This window comes from Equus quagga, chromosome 10 (genome assembly GCF_021613505.1).
Source record: "Equus quagga isolate Etosha38 chromosome 10, UCLA_HA_Equagga_1.0, whole genome shotgun sequence".
NCBI classification, from domain to species: Eukaryota; Metazoa; Chordata; class Mammalia; order Perissodactyla; family Equidae; genus Equus; species Equus quagga.
This window is the reverse complement of record NC_060276.1, coordinates 77280418-77298502: the sequence shown is the minus strand read 5'-3', so window position 1 is coordinate 77298502 and position 18085 is coordinate 77280418.

Here is an 18085-nt window from a genome sequence, read left to right as displayed (position 1 = left end):
TGATTTAATCATGTTAAGGTCTTCCTTATGAAATGCAAAGGGAGGGCAGAGAGGGACTCCACAGAAAACAGGAGAACCCTTCTGAGGGAAGTGAGGCCTAGGTCTCTAAGGAATACTGTCTTGAGTCAGATGACTCCCAGGACTTCTGATCTACCTGCACCAGAGCAAATTCTCCTCAATCTGCATGCAAACTACTTCCTCCTTTCAATGGATAAAATAGCAATGGGCTTCCATGGATGATATTTTTACATGTCTAAAAGCTTCACACTTCTGTTTCAACAATCAAAAATAGAACATTGTCTCCTAAGCTCAGAAAACTAGGGGTCCAATTGATGACAAACACCAAGAAGATATCTGAAGAACAGGTGAGTGGTAAAAGACAACGTATCAATCAAGAGGAAAACTACAGAGATAGGAAAAAATGCCTCCTTAAAGGAATGATATTCATCATATCACTGAATCTACATCTATCTCCTGTTCCTTCCCAGGAAGAAACTGATTTCACTATCTTTTGTGTCTCTCCTTGAATAGCCATCTCAATTTACCTCAGAAATATATTTCTGAAGACAGAAGATAATCTTGATACTAGAGAGAGAGAGAGAGAAGGGAAAAAAGGAATACATATTCCAAGATAAGATTGGATTTTCATTAAATTTCTCTTCAAAATATTAAAAACCTAAATTATATTCAACACGGTCTGATTTGTATACTTCCACATCTTTCCCCTGTTCAGATAAACACATATGCAATAGGGCTGCTTTCATATTATATCTATTATTATGAAATTTACTTACTCAGGAATACATTATCTTTGTCACTCCCCACCAAGTTAAGTAGCTATAAATCTATCACATAAAACATAATTTTATATTGAAATAGTTTGACTCACAAAAATTTGAAAAATTTTACAGAGTTCTCTTCTGTTTCACCTAGGTTTCCCTGGTGATAATACCCTTTCATTTTTATTTTGTGCAGCTTCATTAGCATATAATTGACAAAAAATCCTTGTAATATATTTAAAGTGTACAACGTGATGTTGAGATATATATATATATGTATATATACATTGTGAAAGGATTCCCACAATCAAGTTAATTAACAGCTCCAACACACACGTACTTTTTTTGTTAAGAACATTAAAGATCTACTTAGCAAATTTCAATTATAAAATAAGTATTATCAATTAAAGTCACAATACTATTCATTAGATCTTCAGAACATATTCATTTTATAACTGAGAGTTCATACTCTTTCATCAACCTCTCCGCATTTCCCCACCCCGCCCCATCCCCTGGAAACCACCATCCTACTCTGTTTCTTCGAGTGCATTACATTTATTCCATTTGTAGGTGATACTATGCAGTATTTGTCTTTCTTTGTCTTACTTATTTCACTTAGCATAATGCCCTCCAACTTCATCCATGTTGTCTCAAATGGCAGCATTTCTTCTTTTTTGTGGCTGAGTAATATTCCATCATATATGTATACACCACATCTTCTTTATCCATTCGTCTGTTGATGAACACTTAGGTTGTTTCCATATCTTGGCTATTGTGAATAATGCTGCAATAAACATGGGAGTTCAGATGTCTCTTCAAGATCCTGTTTTCATTTCCTTTGGATGTATACCTAGAAGTAGGATTGCTGGATCATATGGTAGTTCTATTTTCAATTTCTTAAGGAACTACCATACTGCTTTCCATAGTGGTTATACCAATTTACATTCCCACTGTGAACAAGGGTTCCCTTTTATCCACATCCTTGGCATAGCTTGTTATCACTTGTTTCCTTTATGATAACCATTCTTAAAGTTGTGAGGTAAGATCTTACTGTGGAAATGATTTGTATTTCCCTGATGATTAGTGATGCTGAGCATTTTTTTCATGTTCTTGTTAGCCATTTGTATGTCTTCTTTAGAAAAAAAAAATGTTGGGGCTGGCCAGGTGGCGCAGCGGTTAAGTTTGCACGTCCCGCTTCTTGGCAGACCAGGGTACGCTGGTTTGGATCCCAGGTGCAGACGTGGCACCACTTGGCATGCCATGCTGTGGTAGGTGTCCCACATATAAAGTAGAGGAAGATGGGCACGGTGTTAGCTCAGGGCCAGTCTTCCTCAGCAAAAAGAGGAGGACTGGCAGTAGTTAGCTCAGGGCTAATCTTCCTAAAAAAAAAAAAAAAAAAAAAGAAAAATGTCTATTCAGTTCATCTGCTCATTTTTTAAATTGGAATATTTGTGGCTTTTGTTAAACTTGTCTGAGTCCTTTGCATTTTGGATATTAACTCCTTATCAGATATATGGTTAGAAAATATTTTCTTCCATTGCATAGGTTTCCTATTCATTCTGCTGATGGTTCCATTGCTATACAGAAGATTTTTAGTTTGATGTAGTCCCACTTGCTTAGTTTTTCTTTTGTTGCTGTGCTTTTTGTTTTGTATACAAAAATTTGTTGCCAAGACCAACGTGAAGGTTTTCCCCTATGTTCTATTCTAGGATTGTTATGGTTTCAGGTCTTATATTTAAGATTTTAATCCATTTTGAGTTGATTTGTGTTTATGGTCTAGGATGGGGATCCAGGTTTATTCCTTTGCTGTGGACATCCAATTTTACCGGCACCATTTATTGATTAGACTGTCCTTTCCCTATTCTGTATTCATGGTGCCTTGTCAGAAATTAATTGACCAAAAATGCATGGGTTTATTTCTGGGCTGCCTATTCTGTTACATTGATATATTTCTTTTTTTATGTCAATACAATATTGTTTTGATCATTATCACTTTGTACTATAGTTTGAAGTCATTCGGAAGCATGATACCTGCAGCTTTGTCCTTTTTTCTCAAGATTTCTTTGGCTATTTGGAGTCTTTTGTGGTTACATGTGAATTTTAGGATTGTTTGTCTTTCATCTGTGAAAAATGCCATTAGGATTTTGATAGAGATTGCGTTGAATCTGTAGATGACTTTGGGTAGTAGGGACATTTTAACAGTATTAATTTTTCCAATCCAAGTGCACTGAATATCTGTCCATTTTATTTGTGTCTTCTTCAGTTTTTCATCAATGTTTTATAGTTTTCAGTGTTCAAATCTTTCACCTCCTTGTTTAAATTTATTCCTAAGTACCTTATCCTTTTTGATGTTATTGTAAGTGAAATTTTCTTAATTTCTCTTTCCAATAGTTCATTATTAGTATATAGAAATGCAGCTGAATTATGTGTATTGATTTTATATCCTCAATGTTACTGAACTTAGTTCTAACAGATTTCAGTAGATTCTTTAGAGTTTTCTATAAATAATTATCGTCATCTATAAACACACATTTTACTACTTCTTTTCCAATTTGGATGGCTCTTATTTCTTTTTCTGACAAATTGTTATGGTTAGGACTTTCATTAATATCTTAACTAGAAGTAGCAAGAGTGGGCATCCTTATATTGTTCCTGATCTTAAAGAGAAAACTTTCAGCTTTTCACCGTTGTGTATGATGTTAGCTGTGGCTTGTCATATATGGCGTTCATCATGTTGAGCTACATTTTAACTAAACCTAGATTTTTGAGAGTTTTTATCATGAAATGATGATAAATTTTGTCCAATGCCTTTTCTGCATCTATTGAGATGATGACATAATTTTTATCCTACATTTTGTTAATGTGGTTTATCACATTTATTGATTTGTGTATGTTGAACCATCCTTGCACCCCACAGTTAAATCCCACTTGGTCATGGCGTATGATCCTTGTATGGTATTGTTGAGTTCATTTTCCTAATTTTTTTTTGAGGATTTTTGCTTCTCTGTTCATCAGAAATATTGGTCTGTAATTTTCTTTTCTTGTAGTCTTCCTGTCTGGCTTTGGTATCAGGGCAATGTCCTCATAAAACGAGTTTGGAAATATTTTTTCCTCTTCTATTTTTTGGAAGAGATTGAGAAGCATTGGTATTAATTTTTAAATGTTTGGTAGAATTCACTGATGAAGCCTTCTAGTCCTGAACTTTTCTCTATTGGGAGATTTTTGATTACTGGTTCTAGCTCCTTAGTCATTATTGTTCTGTTCATATTTTCTATTTCTTCATGATTCAGTCTTGGTAGGTTGCAGTTTCTAGGATTTTATCCTTTTGTTCTAGGTTTCTAATTTGTTGGCCTCTAATTGTTCATAGCAGCTTCCTATAATACTTGATATTACTTTCTTATTAGTTGTAATGTCTCCTCTTTCATTTATGGTTTTATATATTTGAGACACCTCTCTTTTTTTCTCAGTCTAGCTAAACTTTTGTCAATTTTGTTAATCTTTTCAAAAACCCCTTAGTTTTATTGCTGGTTTTGGATGTTTTCCTATTTCATTTATTTCTGCTCTCATCTATGATTTCCTTCCTTATGCAAACTTTAGGCTTCATTTGTTGTTTTTCTAGTTCCTTATAGTTTAAAGTTAGGTTGTTTTTTTGAGACCTTTCCTTTTTCTTAGAATACAAGTTCATCACTGTAAATTTTTTTCTTAGAATCACGTTTGTGGCATCCCTGAAGTTTGGTATGTTGTATTCCGTTTTCATTTGATTCAAGTTATTTGTTTTTAATTTTGCTTTTGATTGCTTCTTTGACTCATTGGTTGTTCAGAAACATGTTGTTTAATCTCCACATATTTGTGAATTTTCTGGTGTTCCTCTTGTTATTGATTTCTAGTTTCATAGCCTTGTGGTTGGAAAAGATGCTTGCTGTCATTTTAATCACCTTAAATTTCTGAAAACTTCTTTTGTGCCCTAAAATATGATCTATCCTGGAGAGTGTCCCATGTGCATTTTCAAATAGTGTATATTCTATTGCTGTTGGATGAATGTTCTATTTATGTCTGGTGGGTTCCTCTGGCCTAATATGTAGGTTAATTTCAGTGAGGATCTATCCATTGATAAAAGTGGGGTATGTAAGTACCTTACTATTATTTTATTGCTGCATATTTCAGAGCTGTTAGTGTGATCTTAATATCGTTAGGTGTTCCAGTGTTGGGTACATAAATATTTACAATTGTTATATTGTTTTGATGAACTGAACCATTATATAATGACCTTCATTGTCTCTTCTTACAATTTTTGGCTTAAACTCTATGTTGTCTGATGTAAGTGTACCTACTCCTCCTCTCTTGGTTTCCACTTGCATAGAATATCTTTTCCATCCTTCTATTTCAGTGTATGTGTGTTCTTAAAGTTGAATTGAGACTCTTGTAGGCAACATACAGTTGAGTCTTTTCTAAATCGATTCAGCCAGTCTGCTCTTTGATTTTAGAATTCATTCCATTCATATTTAATGTAACTATTGATAGGTAATGAGTTACGATTGCCATCTTGTTTGTTGTTTTATGGCTGTTTTGTTTTTCCTTTGTTTCTTTCTTCCTCTTTTGCTCTATTCCTTTGTGATTGGATGATTTTGTGTAGTGGGATGCTTTGATTCCTGTCTCTTTTCATTTGTGTCTACTATGGGTTTTTGTTTTGTAGTTACCTTGAGGCTTACAGAAGACATCTTACAGATATAATTGTCTATTTTAAGCTCATAACAACTTAACTTTAAACATGCAAAAACTCTACATTATTGCTCTCCTCTTCCTATCTTGTGCTTTTTAAATTGAGTTCATAAGCGTTTACAACATTGTGAAATTTCAGTTGTACATTATTAGTTGTGTGCCACCTTTTAAGTTCTCACCTTCACCCTTTGTGCCGACCCACAGACCCCCTTCACCCTGGTAACCACTGAACTGTTCTCTTTGTCTGTGTGTTTATGTATCTTCCACATATGAGTGAAATCATCTGATGTTTGTCTCTTTCTGGCTTATTTTGCTTAACCTAATATACTCCAGATGCATTCATGTTGTTGCAAATGGAATGATTTTGCATTTTTTGTGGCTGAGTAGTATTCCTGTGTGTGTGTGTGTGTGTGTGTGTTTGTGTATGCCACATCTTCTTTATCCAATCCTCGGTTGATGGGCACCTGGGTTGCTTCTGGTTTTGGCAATTGTGACTAATGCTGCAATGAACATAGGGGCACATAAGTCACTTTGAATTGTTGATTTCAAGTTCTTTGGATAGATACCCAGTAGTGGGATATCTGGGTCATATTTCTATTTGAAAAATCTCCCTACTGTTTTCCATAGTGGCTGCATCACTTTGCATTCCCACCAGCAGTGTATGAAGTTTCCCTTTTCTCCACAAATTCTCCAACATTTGTTATTTTTTGTCTTAGTGATTCTAGCCATTTTAATGGGTATAGGGTAATATCTTAGTGTAGTTTTCATTTGTATTTCCCTGATGATTAGTGATGTTGAACATCTTTTCATGTGCCTACTGGCCGTCTGTATATCTTCTTTGGTGAAATGTCTGTTCATATCCTCTGCCCATTTTTTGATGGGGTTGTTTGATTTTTGGTGTTCACTTGTGTGTTTTCTTTATATATTATGGACATTAACCACTTGTTGCATATATTATTTGCAAATGTTTTCTCCCAAATGGTGGGTTGTCCTTTTGTTTTGATCTTCATTTACTTTGCCTTGCAGAAGCTCTTTAGTCTGATGAAGTCCCACTTGTTTATTTTTTCTTTTGTTTCCTTTGTTCAAGAAGACATGGTATTCGGAAAGATCATTTTAATATTGATGGCAAAGAGTGTACTACGTATATTTTCTTCTGAAATTTTTATGGTTTCAGGTCTTACCTTCAAGTCTTTGATCCACTTAGAATTTATTTTTGCATATGGCATAAGATAATGGTCTACTTTCATTGTTTTGCATGTGGCTGTCCAATTTACTCATCACCATTTATTGAAGAGACTATCTTTTCTCCATTGTATGTTCTTAGCACGTTTGTCAAAGGTTAGCTGTCCAGAGATGTGTGGTTTTATTTCTGGGTTTTCAGTTCTGTTCCCCTGATCTGTGTGCCTGTTTTTGTACCACTACCATGCTGTTCTGATTACTATAGCTTTGGGGTACATTTTGAAGTCAGGGATTGTGATGCCTCCAGCTTTGTTCTTTTTTCTCAAGTTTGCTTTAGCTATTTGGGGTCCTTTGTTGCCACATATGAATTTTCAGGTTCTTTGTCCCATTTCTATAAAGATTGTCTTTGGGATTCTGATTGGGATTTCACTGAATCTTTAGGTTGCTTTGGGTAGTATGGACATTGTAACCATGTTTATTTTTCCCATCCATGTGCATGGAATATCTTTCCATTTCTTTATGTCATCATTGATTTCTCTCAGTAATGTCTTATAGTCTTCATTATATAGATCTTTCACCTCCTTTGTTATTTTTATTGCTAGAATTTTTTTTCTTGTTTTTGCAATTGTAAATGGGATTGTATTCTTGAGTTCACTTTCTGTTAGTTCATTATTGGAGTATAGAAATGCAACTGATTTTTGTAAGTTGATTTTGTACCCTGCAACTTTGTTGTACTTGTTGATTATTTCTAATAGTTTTCCGATGAATTCTTTAGGGCTTTCTATATATAAAATCATGTCATCTGCAAACAGCAAGAGTTTCACTTCTTCATTTCCTCTTTGATTCCTTTTATTTCTTATTCTTGTCTAATCGGTCTCGCCAAAACCTCCAGTACAATGTCAAACAAGGGTGGTGAGAGTGGGCACCCTGTCTTGTTCTTGTTCTCAGAGGGATGGTGTTCAATTTTTCCCCAATGAGTATGATCTTGGCTGTGGGTTTGTCATATATGACCTTTATTATGTTGAGGTACTTTCCTTCTATTCCCATTTTGTTGAGTTTTTATCATGAATGGGTCTTGAATTTTGTCAAATACTTTCTCTGCATCGATTGAGATGATCATGTAGTTTTTATTCCTAATTTTGTTAATGTGGTGTATCACATTGATTGATTTGTGGATGTTGCACCATCCCTGTGTCCCTGGTATAAATCCCACTTGATCATGGTGTATGATCTTTTTGACGTATTGCTGTATTCTACTTGCCAATATTTTGTTCAGGGTTTTTGAATCTATGTTCCTCAGCTATATTGGCCTATAGTTTCTCTTTTTGTGGCATCTGTGTCAGCCTTTTGTATCTCGGTGATGTTGGCCTTGGAGAATGTGTTAGGAAGTGTTCTGTCTTTTCTAATTTTTTGAGATAGTTTGAGAAGGATTGGTATTAAGTCATCTTTGAATGTTCGGTAGAATTCTCCAGGGAAGCCATCTGGTCATGGACTTTTACTTTTTGGGATGTTTTTGGTTACTGTTTCAATCTCTTTACTTGTGATTGGTCTATTCAGATTATCTATTTCTTCCTGGTTCAGATTTGCGAGGTCATAAGAGTCTAAGAATTTATCCGTTTCTTCTAGATTGTCCAATTTGTTGGCATATAGCTTTTCATAGTATTCTTTTGTAATCTTTTGTATTTCTGTGGTATACATTGTAACCTCTCCTCTGTCATTTCTAATTTTATTTATGTGAGCTTTCTCTCTTTTATTATTTTTAAGTCTGTATAGAGGTTTGTCAATTTTTTTTATCTTCTCAAAGAACCAGCTGTTTGTTTCATTGATCCTTTCTACTGTCTTTTTTGCTTCAAGTACATTCATTTCTGCTCTTTTTGTTATTATTTATGTCCTTCTGCATACTTTCAGCTTTGTTTGTTCTTCTTTTTCTAATTCTGTTAGGTATAGTTTAAGATTGTTTATTTGGAATTATTCTTGTTTGTTAAGGTGAGCCTGTATTGTGATGAAGTTTCCTCTTAGTACCACTTTTGCTGCAACCCATATGAGTTGGTGTGGTATGTTTTCATTTTCATTGTCTCCAGATATTTTTTGATTTTTCCTTTAATTTCTTCAATGAACCATTGGTTGTTCAGTAGCATGTTGTTTGGTCTCCACGTCTTCTTCCCTTTCTCAGCTTTTTTCTTTTTAATTTCTATTTTCATAGCATTATGGTTGGAAAAGATGCTTGGTATTATTTCAATCATTAAGTTTATTGAGGCTTGCCATGTTTCCAAACATGTGGTATATCATTGAGAATCTTCCATGTGTGCTTGAGAAGAATGTGTATTCTGCTGTTTTTAGATGGAGTGTTCTATATATATATCTATTAGGTCCATCTGGTCTAGTTTTTCATTTAATTCCACTGCTTCCTTGTTGACTATCTGTCTAGATGATGTATCCACTGATGTGAGTGGAGTGTTGACATCCCTGACTCTTACTGTGCTATTGTTAATGTCTTCTTTTAGATTTGTTAATAGTTCCTTTGTGTACTTTGTGCTCCTGTGTTGGGTGGATAGATTTTTTTTTAAGTACAAAAACTATGAATTTTTTAAAAGATAGTCCCCTGAGCTTACTTGTGTTGCCAGTCTTCTTTTTTTCTTTCTTCTCCCCAAAGTCCCCTAGTGCATAGTTGTATATTCTAGTTGTAGGTCCTTCTGGCTGTGCTATGTGGGACACTGACTCAGCATGGCTTTATGAGTAGTGCCATGTCTGCATCCAGGATTTGAACTAGAGAAACCCCAGGCTTCTGAAGTGTAGCATGAAAACCCAACCACTCACCATGGGGCTGGCCCATGAATAGAAATTTATAAGTGTTTTGTCTTCTTGGTGTAGTGTCCCTTTGATCATTGTATACTGCCCCTCTTTGTCTCTTTTCACCTATCTGATCTTAAAGTCTTCTTTGTCTGATATACATATTGCATCCTCTGCTTTCTTTTGTTTGCCATTAACTTGGAGTATCATCTTCCATTCCTTCACTCAGAGCCTGTACTTCTCATTGGAGCTGAGATATGTTTCTTGGAAGCAGCATATGGTTGGGTCTTGTTGTTTAATCCATCTCACCACTCTGTGTCTGTTGATTGGAGAATTCAATCCGTTTACATTTAGAGTGATTATTAATATATAAGGGCTTAATGCTGCCATTGTATCCCTCATTTTCCAGTTCTCCTTCATTTACTTTTTTTCTTTCCCTGTGTACTTCAGACTACCAATTCACTTAGGTAGTTTTTATGATGGTTTTCTCCTTATTTATTATTTATGTCTCTGTTCTTCTGTTTTGTTTACTGGGTACCATGAGAGTTGTAGGCAAAATTTCATAGATGAGATAGTCCATTTTCTGATGACCCCTTATTTCCTTAGACTCAACCAATTCAGTCACTTTTCTCTTACCCTCCTATCTTTTTTTTTGACATCTTATTCCATCTTGTGTTGTGAGTTTGTAGTTAAAATGACAAGATTATCTTTGTTTTTGGTGTTTTCCTTCCCTTTATCTTCAATGTTTTACTTCAGTATTTGCTAAGCTGCTCTGAGGGATAGCTACAATTTTATGGTTTTGTCTACCTATTTGTCTCCTTACTCAGGACTTTGTAACCCCTTTCTTCCTTTTCTTCAGGTATGAGGGCCTTATTGAGGATTTCTTGTGGAGGGATCTTGCGGTGATGAACTCCCATAGCTTTCGTTTATCTGGGAAAGTTTTTATTTCTCTATCATATCTGAAGAATATTTTCTCTGGATAGAGTATTCTTGGCTGAAAATTTTTTCTTTCAAAGATTTGAATATATAATTCCACTCCCTCTTATTCTGTAAGGTTTCTGCTGGGAAGTCTGCTGAAAGCCTGATTGGGGTTCCTTTGAGATTATTTTCTTCTGCCTTGCTGCCCTTAGTATTTTTTCTTTGTCATTGACTTTTGCCATCTGCACTACTGTATGCCTTGCAGTAGGTCTTTTTACATTGATATTGTTAGGAGATCTGTTGACCTCTTCCATGTTGATATCCATCTTCTTCCCCAGGTTTGGGAAGTCCTCTGCTATTATTTCTTTGCCCAAGCTTTCTGTTGCATTCTCCTTCCTTCTCCCTCTGTAATACCTATAATCCTTATGTTGCATTTCTTAATTGAGTCACATATTTTCTGGAGACTTTCTTCATTTCTTTTGAGTCTTCATTCTTTCTCCTCCTCCATCTGAAGCATTACCATATTTCTGTCCGCAATTTGCTGATTTGTTCCTCCATGATATCAGCTCTATTGTTCAGGGAATCCATATTCTTCTTTATCTCTGCCATTGTGTTTTTCATCTCCAATATTTCTGATTTGTTTTTCTTTATAGTTTCAATCTCTTTTGTGAAGTAGCTCCTGAATTCCTTGAACTGTCTATCTGCATTGTCTTTTAACTCATTGAGTTTTTTAATGATAGCTATTTCAAATTCCCTGTCATTTAGGTTATAGGTTTCTGTTTCTTAAGGATTGATTTCTGTGTACTTGTCATTTTCCTTCTGCTCTGGATATTTAATATATCTTTTCATACTGCTGGACAGCATAGATTTGTGCTTCCACATTGTGGTAGTATTTGTTCACCACTCCCAACTGTCACCAGTGGGTGGGGTTCAGGAGCTGCATATTCTGAGCCTGTTGTTATCTGAAGGACGGTGCCCAGGTGTTGGGCTGGGCCACTGGGCAGGGGCAAGGGGCACTTGCTTTCTCTTGCATGATCTCAGGTGCTTCTCATTCTGCCATCACTCTATTCTCTCCTGGTGTGTTTGCTTGATGAAGACACCCCTGAGATAGCTAGTCACTTCTGTGTGGGCCTTTACCCTGTGCTGTGAGGGACCTCAGAGATTTATGGTGTTCCTGCAGAGGGCTGCCACTCTTCCCTCTCTTTCCCCTCAGAAGGTGCATGCAATCCCTGGGTCACTGCCCTTCAAGGAGCATGAGAAGCTTTCTCTTACCTTGTTCCACTTCCTTGTGGGGGCCTCTCACACCTCCACCTTTCCACATGTGGCTGCATGGATCTCTCAGACATCTTTTATGTTGTGTGGATACCCTTTGTTGGAGTATGAATGTCCTTTTCATTCTATCTTAGAGGGGAGAGTTTACAGGGAGGGCTTAGTCTGCCATGATGCTGACGTCACCTCCCCCATCTTGTGTTTTTGATGTCACAATTTACATCTGTTTATATTGTGTATCCATTAACAAATTAGTGTAGAAATAGTTACCTTAATACTTTTGGTTTTCAACCTCTACATTTAAGTTGTTATTTATGCACCACCATTACAATATTCAAGTATTCTTTGTTTTACTATATATTTACCTTTAGCATTTTCATGGTCTTTCATGTCACTAATTTGCATCATTTTGTTTATGCTTGAAGAACTCCCTTTAATATTTTTTATAAGGCCTATCTAGTGGTGATGTACTCTTTCACCTTTTGTTTTTCAGGGAAATTTTTATCTTCAGTTCTAAAGGACAACCTTTCTGGGTAGAGTATTCTTGATTGGCAGTATCTTTCTTTCAGTGCTTTGCATTTATCATCCCATTCCCTTCTGGGCTGCAAGATTTTTCCTAAAATATCCACTGATTGCTTTACAAGAGTTCCCTTGTATGTAACAAGATGATTTTTCTCTTGCTAATTTTAAGATTCTGTTTTTCTTTAACTTTTTACAATTTAACTAAAATGTGTCTTGATGTTTCTCTCTTTGGCTTCATTTTATTTGGTATTCATTAGATTTCCTGGATCTGGATATCTATTTCTTTCCTTAGGTTTGGAAAATTTTCAGCTACTATTACTGTGATAGGCAAAAAACATAAGCTTTTTCTTTCCTCTTTCTCTCTTTTCCTTTCTCTCTTTCTGTAATACCTATAATGCATATATTGATCCATTTGATGGTTTCCCATAAGACCATTAAGCTATCTTCCATTTTTATTCCTTTTTTACTTTTGTTTCTCTCAGATTATTTCCACTGCCCTGTGTTCAAGTTTGCTAATCCTTTCTTCTGCTTGATCTTGTGTATTATTGAACCCCTAATTGAATTTTTCTGTTCACTTGTTGCGTTTTTCAGCTCAGTGTTTTTTATTTGATAATTAAAAAAATATTTTATATCTCCTTGATGAAATTTTTACCTTTATATGCATTGCTCTCCTGACCTCAGTGAGCATCTTTATGACTATTATCTTGATCGCTGTGTTTGGTATAAGTCACTTATATACCTTTCATTAGGGTTCGTTACTGGAAACTTATGTTGTTCTTTTGTTTAGAACATATACTTCTGTTTCTTTGGTTTTCTTGACTCTCTGTTTTGGTCTGTACATTAGATAAAACAGACTTGCCTCATGTACAAGATGAACTTCATCACTTAGCCCAGCCTGTGCTCCTGGTTTCTCTTAAAGCTTTGTGATTGTCCAAGTTGCCATCTTTTTTGCTTAGTGGCTCCCAGCAGTGTCCAAAATGCATAGGAAATGCCCACACACCTGTTCAGACTCCCAGAGGGGTACTAATTGCCTGGTCCTTCAGTTCTTTGATATAAGCTAATTGAAAGCTGACCTTCAAGCAGCATCTTGTAAAGTCAGAACATTAGATATGAAGTCTAACCCCTATGATGGAGAAACCAGGAGCAGGATGATTTTCCTTCTCACTCTGTACTGAGCCAGAGGGAATAATCACTGGGAGTGCTCGTGTGCCCAAATAGAACCATCTCTTTGTTGTGTGTGGTCCCAAGGGACTCATGAGTGCCAAAGTTCATCAGCTCCCAGATGTAGATGATTTGGGAGCCTGTTCCTCAGGTGGCAGCCACTGATTGGGAAAGTATGCAGTCAAATCCCTTCTTGGAAATAACTGAGGGATGAATGGTTTTGCCTGCTCCCTCTGCACTGAGCCTGGGGGTATAGATTTAGGAGTCCTCACACACATGTTTACAAACTGCTTCTTTTGCTATAGTCCTGTGGGACTTGTGAATGCAAGCCTCATTGTCTACCAGTGCTAGGAGATTTCAGGGCCCATTCTTCAGTGGTAGCCTTAAAAGTCAGGGTGCTAGACATGTTTTCTAAATCATTCACTTCACTCTTTAGGGAGAAGCTGGGAGTTGAGGGTTTCCTCCTTATTGTAAGACACTGTGCCAGGAATGGGCTTCATGGTGAGAGTATGGCTCAGCCTTTCTTACCCATTTTGTTGTAGATATTTTCTCAGGTGTGCAATGTGTAGGAGTCAGTCAACTAGTTTCTGAATTTTTCTCAGAGAAAATTGATCCATGTACAACCATATATTTAGTTCATCCATGCAAGGAGGAAAAGTCAGGAGCCTCCTATCTGGCCATTTGGTGATGTCAGCAGAGATAATACATTTTTAAAATTACTTCTTTGCTGTTTAAAATAAACATAACTAAAATTTGCCGCTTTACCATTTTATTTTTGGTGAGAAAGATTACCCCTGAGCTAACATGTGTTGTCAATCTTCCTTTTTTTGCTCAAGGAAGACTGTTGCTGAGCTAACATCTGTGCAAATCTTTCTCTATTTTGTATTTGGGATGCCACCGCAGCATGACCTGAGCAGTGTTTAGGTCCACACCTGGGATCTGAACCCGCCAACCCTAAACTGCCAAAATTGAGTGCATAAACTTAACCACTATGCCACCAGGCCAACCCCCATTTTACCCATTTTTAAATGTATAATGTAGTGGCATTAAATACATTGACACTGTCATGCAACTATCAATACCATCTATCGACAGAACTTTTCATCTTCCCAACCCAAAACTCCATACCCTTTAAACAATGACCCCCATTCCCCTCTTCTCCCAACCCCTGCCAACCACCATTCTACTTTCTGTTTCTTTGAAATTGACTTTTCCAGGTAACTAGTATAAGTAGAATCATACAATGCTTGTCCTTTTATGTCTAGGTTACCCCAGCATGATGTCCTTCAGGTCTGTCCATTTTGTAGGTATCATAATTTTATTTCTCTTTAAGGTGGAGTAATATTACATTATATGTATATATCACATTTTTTTTAGCGATTTACCCACTGATGGACACTTGGATTACTTCCACCTTTTGGATATTGTGAATAATGCTGCTATGAACATGGGTATACATATCTCTTAAGCATCTTATTTTATTGTTTTGGATATACACCCAGAAATAGAACTACTGGATTATATTCAAATTCTATTTTTAATTTTTTGATGAATTGCCATACTGTTTTTAATAGTGACTCCACCATTTTACATTCCCCCCAACTGTGCACAATGGTTCCAATTTTTCCACATTCCCACCAACACTTGTTCTTTTCTCTGTTTTTTTAAATAGCCATACTAATGGGTATGAGATGATATCTTATTGTGATTTTAATTTGCATTTCCCTGATAATTACTGATGTTGAGCATCTTTCTATATACCTGTTGGCCATTTGTACATTTTTTTTGAAGTAATCTCTATGCAAGCCATTTGCCCATTTTTAACAGAGTTTTTTGTTGTTGAGTTGTGGGAATTCTTTATATATTGTGGATATTGACTACTTATACATAATTTAAAATATTCTCTCCCATTCTATAGGGTGCCTTTCCATCCTTTTGATTGTGTTCTTTGATACACAGAAATTTTAATTTTGATGTCTTCAAATTTACCTATTTTTACTTTCATTACCTTCACTTTTGGTGTCATATTCAAGAAATCATTGCTAAGCCAATGTCATGAAGTGTTTTGCATTTGTTTTTTTTTAAGAGTTTTATATTTTTAGTTCTTATCTTTATGTCTTTGATCCATTTTATGCTCATTTTTATATGGGGTGTAGGATAAGGATCCTACTTCATTTTTTGGATGTGGATATCCAGTTTTCCGCCACTGTTTGTTGAAAAGACTGTCCTTTCCTCATTGAATGGCCTTGGCAACCTTGTTGAAAATCATTTGGCCATATCTGGGAAGATTTATTTCTTGCTTGTCTATTTTACTACATCAGTCTTTATGCCAATACCACAGGATTTTGATTATTGTAGCTTTGTAATAAACTTTAGAGTCAGGAATTGTGAGACCTCCAACTTTATTCTTGTCTTTCAAGATTGTTTTGACCATTTAGAGTCCCGTGTGATTCCATATGAATTTTAGGAGTCATTTATCTATTTCTGCAGAAAAATCTATTGGGATTTTGATAGAGCTTGCATTAAATCTGTAGATTGCTATGGATGCTATTGACATTTTAAGAATAATGTCTTCCAATCCATGAACACAGGATGTGTTTCTGTTTATTTTTTGTTCTTTAATTTCTTTCAGGAACACTTTGCATTTTTCTTTTTACAGGTCTTTTATCTCCTTGGTTAAGTTTATTTCTACATATTTTAATCTATTTGATATTGTAAATGAAATCAATTTTTTTAACTTCCTTCTTGCATTGTTTATCATTAGTATATAGAAATGCAACAGATTTTTCACGTTGATTTTGTATCCTGTGACTTTTCTGAATTATTTTATTACTTCTAACAGGGTTTTTTGGTGAAATATTTAGGATTTTCTACATATAAAACCATGTCATCTATGAAACAAGATAATTTTATTTCTTGCTTTCCAGTTTGAATGCCTTTTATTTCCTTTTAATGTCTGATTGCTCATGTTAGGACTTCCAGTACTATGTTAAATACAAGTGGCAAACATGAACATCCTTGTCTTGTTTGTGATCTTAAAGGAAAAGCTTTCAGTTTTTCACCATTGAGTATGATGTTACCTGTGGGCTCTTCATATATGGCCTTTATTATGTTGAGATATTTTCTTCTAATCCTAGTTTATTGAGTGTTTTTATCATGAAAATGTGTTGAATTTTCTCAAGTGCTTTTTTTATCAATTAAAATTATCATGTAGCTTTTTTTCTCCAGTTTGTTAATGTGGTGTATTACACCTATTGATTGTCATATGTTGTACCATTCTTGTATTCCCAAAATAAATTCCATTAGCTCATATTGTATAGTTGTTTTAATATGCTCCTGAATTTGATTTGCTAGTAATTTTTTGCATATTTTTGCATCAATATTCATAAGGGATATTTCTCTGTAGTTGTCTTGTCTCTGTCTGACTTTGGTATCAGGAATGAGTTACAATTTGTTCTCTATTTTAATATTTTGGAAGAATTTCATAAGGATTGGTTTTGATTCTTTAAATATTTGGTAGAATTTACCAGTGAAATTATTTGGTCTCAGGTTTTTCTTTGTTGAGAGGTCTTTGATTACTGATTCAATCTCCTTATGGGATATAGGTCAAATGGGATTTTCCACTATTTTACAATTTAATTTTGGTAGACTTTGTTTTGCTAAGAATTTGTCTATTTCATCCAGGTTATCCAATTTGTTGGTATACAATGGTTTCTAATATGCTTTTATAATCCTTTTTAGTTCTGTAAAATAGATAGCAATATCTCCACTTGTATTTCTGACTTTATAATTTGAATCTTCTCTGTTCTTTCCTTTGTGTTCTTAGCTATAGTCTTTTCAATTTTGTTAACTTTTTCCAATGACCAACTTTTGGGTTCATTTATTTTCTCAATTTTCTAGTCTCTGTTTTATTTATCACCACTCTATTTCCTTCCTTCTGCTATCTTTGAGTTTGGCTTGCTTTTCTTTTACTAGTTCGTTAAGATTGAAAGTTAGATTATTTTGTTGTTTGTCTGCTTTTAAAATGTATGCATTTGTAGCTGTAAATTTCCCTCTTAGCTCTACTTTATTTGCATTCTATAAGTGTTGGCATGTTATGCTTTTTATTTTCATTTGTTTCAAGGTATTTTCTAATTTTCCTTGTGATTTTTTCTGATATATAAATGACAACAAATAAGATATATTGGAGTATATGAGGAAGCCATTTGGGTTAAAACTAATTTGGCCTGACCTTGTATTTCTAAAAGGGCCTGATGTGACCTGTTGAGCATGCATTGTACATCTGCTGTAAATATTTAGTGTGTTCCAAGGAGAAGAGAATGATGCCCTTCAAGATAGGGATGTAACTTTCCCCATTGGGCATTTCCTTAAGGATAAGCATCTCTCACTAAACTAAAGATTAATTACTGACCTACTGTGCTCACCTTGTGACCACTCACCATCTGACCACCAACGTACTGTGTTCACCAATCTGATGTGCCAGCAAAGCAATCTTATGACTATTATAAAAAGGACATTCCTATCATATGTGATGTATGCTCTTTGTTCCAAGAAGGTATGTAACCACTCTGTACCCCCCACTTCTTTGGAGTGCTTCCTTCTTTTGTGAAGGGACACTCCTAGGCAATCTGGTCCTCAGGGTTGGCTCATAATAAACTCACTCCAATTTTGATTTATAGATTGTTTATGGATTATTTGCATCAACAGTTCTTTGACTCATTGTTTAAGAGTGTTATTTGTTTTTTTAC